This window comes from Microtus ochrogaster, linkage group LG7_11, assembly GCF_000317375.1.
Source record: "Microtus ochrogaster isolate Prairie Vole_2 linkage group LG7_11, MicOch1.0, whole genome shotgun sequence".
In the NCBI taxonomy this organism is placed as follows: Eukaryota; Metazoa; Chordata; class Mammalia; order Rodentia; family Cricetidae; genus Microtus; species Microtus ochrogaster.
Window position 1 is genome coordinate 20,788,456 of NC_022032.1, and position 4,293 is coordinate 20,792,748.

Genomic DNA, 4,293 nt, shown 5'->3' on the forward strand with positions numbered 1-4,293 from the left:
TGATGACATAGAGTTCTTCTGTGATGACATAGAGCCCTTCTGTGATGATATAGAGCCCTTCTGTGATGACATAGAGCCCTTTTGCAAGCAGTTCAATGTGGTCTGGGACCAGTTTGCCTACGTATGGGAAAAAGCTTTCCATGTTTAAAACACCATAGTCATGCACCACCCATCACTAGACTTGGCTACTAAGACACGTAGGACGCTCTCTCATAGACTGTCACTCAGATCGAACAGAGCTAGTTACAGATTCATATTCTTTCTATTCTGCTAATCTTAGGAGATTGTTTTCCTGTCTAATTTGTGCTAGAAACTCCAAGATTTAAACAAACCTAGCTCCTCTCTGTCTTTTCATATCCAAAGCTCTCGTTCTTTCTTTTAAAAAACTAGCTGTAAAATAAACATATAACTTACTAGTCTAAGTACGTCCTGGGAAATAGTAAGCTCCCTGCTCTTAGGAAACAGCTTCATCTGATATGGTTGTTCTAAGTCTGCATTCATTATACAGACTTCTAATCTAATTTGCTTCAGTGGAGTTCTCGATGCCAGTTACACTGGTAGGTTTATCTTGCATAGTTGGTAACATGATAACCTTGTTAATTTAGTTAAAAATGTTAAAACAAAGAAAGAAAGGGTCAGTGAGATGGCTCATTGTATAGGAGTGCTTGCTACCAAGCCTGATGATACCGGTTTGATTCTTGGTACTCACACGGTAAAAGGAGAGAACTGATTTGGGCAAGTTGTTGTCTCTGACCTCAACAGGCAAGCTTATGACACATAAGAAAATAAATGCCAAAAAGAATTTAATAAAGACAGAAGATAACAATTAGGAAGGAAATTTTTAGAAAGAACAGATGGCTAAAAATATCAGTTCCAGGGTAGGGATGAAGTCAGTGGTACAACATTTGCCTGATGAGGCCCTGGGGTTGGCCAAAAGAAAGAGAAGGAAAAGAAGCTCAATTTTATTTTTAATAACAGCTTTATCAAGACATATTTCACCCAGCAAACAATTTGCCCATTTAGAGTGTTTACTTCAGTGACTTATATGCATAGAGTACAGCCATCGTGGAATCATTTTAGAATGCCCCATCATTCCAAAGAAATTTCACAGCGGAGCAGTTCATCCATCTTCCTCTGTACAATGCTGGCCCCTCAGATGCTAGAGGCCACCAATTCCTTTGTGTCTGTATGGATTTGATCATTCTGGGCATTGTATGTAAGAGGAATCATACAGCATGCGATTGGGAATGGGTTAGTTTCTTCATTAAGCATACAATCCTGAAGGTCCATCCATGGTGTAGTATGGTCTTATCAATAGTAAATGGACTCGAGTTGTTTAATGTCTTAGCTAGTCAGTGGCACATGGTTATAATAGTTCACCTGTTTTCTTTCCTTTTGTGTGCTGGGGATCACACCCATGGCTTCACACATGCTAGGTAAACACTTTACCCTGGGGGCATATCACCAACTTATACTATGACCATACTACGAGTTTTGTGCCTAAGTTTTCAGTTCCTTTGAATGCTGTCTGGACATGGGCTTGCTGCATCACGTTACAGTTCTAGGCTGGTGTCTGAGGAACGGCCAGGATACTGCTCAAGTAGACTGCTCCATTTTATGTCCCCTCAACCCCAGGTGAGGGACCAGTGTCTCCACAGCAGTCTCTACATTTGTTATTCTTTTTGTGTTACAGCCATCTTTGTGGGTGTGAAGTGGTTATCTCATGTAACTGTCTACTTTCACTGGGCCATTACAGGGGAAACAGAGGAAGACATGTCCAGTTCCGACTGTCGCCTGATAGATTTATGTTCCTCGCACGGGTTTCATTGTCTTTCAGATCAGTATTTCTCAATCTGTTCTTTTCGTAACTCATACCCTCCTTCAAAAAAAAAAAAAGTATTAAAAGCTCATGCCACTGTGTGTCTCATATGTTCCTAGTTGAGAATCGTCTTGGCCTGTTATCTGAGACTTTTTTCCTTTCACAGACCACTAAAATAAACCTGCCAGCTTTGTGATGGCTGCTGACCAAGAACAATAAACATGATTTCATCAATAGAAGATGCTGAACCTTCAGAAGAGAGGAATGACTGCAAACAAAGACTTTTCAGAGATGAGTTTATCTAAACACACACACATACACACATACATACACACACACATACATACACACATACATACACCACATACTTACACATACACACATGCACACACATATACACATACATACGCACAAATACATGCACATACACACACATACATACACACACATACACACACACACACACACACACACACACACACACCATCCCCAATTGGGCTTAATTTCCAGTATTAAGAGTCTAACATCTCATATGGCTCCGCATGACTCCTCCATTGAAAACATACATTAGAATAATGCTGCTGTCTCCCCGACAGGCCAAGAAATCTCTGCTATGGGTCAGGCAGATTGATGGAGAACAGAGAAAGAGATGCTGCATCAGCCTGAGCCAAGAATATTCTTACAACCACCATCATAACACTTCAACCAGTTTCATTCCTAAAAATCCTAGTCCCAATAACCAATCCTAATAATACTGACCTTCTTTGAAGGATGTCTAGATCATTAGATAAAATGCTGATGAGGACATTGATAGATTAATAGAGGGTGTCGGCTTGATATGTCTGGAACATAATACTCAGTCTGAACCTTTCTAAGAGTGGGACAATAGGTCGTTGGTAATTTAATGCCTGAAAAAGAATATCAATTGTTCTTGCCTGGAAAACTGGACTGGGAAAGCAGTGACTCAAAAGATAAAAGCATTTGCTGCTTTTTCCGGAGGACCTGGATTCAATTCACAGCACTCACCTGAAGGCTCACAACCTCCTGGAACTGCAGTTCCAGGGGTTCTGGTGCCCCCTTCTGGCCTTCATGAGGACCAGGTGTGGACATGGTACACAGATGTACATGCAGGCAAAACACCGACACACATAAAGTGCAAAGTTTCAAAATTGAACATGAGCTAGTCTTTAGACTTCTAGGTCCAACTGTCAGTTTAGAGGGCAATCTAAGAGTTTGATCCACATCTGAAATGATAACACAAAGGAAGATCAAAAAAATGTAGCCAGGCAGTGGTGGCACATACCCTTAATACCAGCACTTGGGAGGCAGAGGCAGGTGGCCTCTGTGAGTTCAAGGCCAACCTGGTCTACAGAGAGAGTCCAGGAAAGACTCCAAAGCTACAGAGAAACCCTGTCTCAAAAAAAAAAAACAACAACAACAAATGCAGACTAGAAGATAGTTTATAGATAACAGAATCCTTACGGTATTGTAAATGTGGAAAAGATTTAAGAGATGCCGTGATCTAACATAAACCATGATAATTATGTGGGTGTGGACTGTCACAGGTCAACTGTCAAATGGGGCAGGAGAACCTTGGAGAGAGTTCCTACTTGGCCTGTGAGTCTTGGTTTCGATCCCAAGAGCTCAGGAATGAAAGAGAGGGAGGAAGGGAAGGAGAATTAAAGCCAGGCACTTCACACAGTCTCAACATTAGACGGTACTCAAGAACAGCTACTGATCTCCTTAACTGATGAGTGGCGGAGTATTACATTTTTTAAGTCTTTGCTAATTATCATTAAGACATGTATGCTGAAGTATTTATAAGACATATGTCTGTGATTGCTTCAAGATGCTTAAGGGGAAAGAATCATAGTGGGAAAACACACAGCGTAAAACTGTGGAAATTTTGACAACTGCTGAAATTGCAGATGGCTACACAAACACATTAAACTATCTTCTTTCGTGTCGTGGATGTTTGAAAGATTAGATAATAATAATTAGAAAGTTAGATAATGAATGCGGCTCCTAGGGTTGCCACTTAGTGACTTGGGAAGAGTTGACAGCATGATTATGTTGGGCTTTGTTGAGATTTTGGTTTTGTGTTTCTGTTTTTAAAAATATCTTGCCACACGTGTGTGGTGTGTGTGTGTGTGTGTGTGTGTGTAAGCAAGTCATGGTGTGCCTGTGGAGGTCAGAGGACAAGTTGAAGGAGTTGGTTCTCTCCTTTCATCTTATGGGTCCAGGGGATCGAACTCAGATCACCAGGTTTGGTGGCAAGCCCCTTTACCTACTGAGCCCTCTTCCTTGCTTTGCTTCCCTTCTTGTTCTTCCACAATTTGTTCTTTGTGTCCTTCATGGTAGCTTCCTTCTCATTTCTTGTGATTGGACTGTGTTGAGCTTCTTAGCATTAGAGATCGACAGTTCCACATCAGGCTCTGCAGGAACTTACCTAAACATTTTTAGGGCCCTCAATT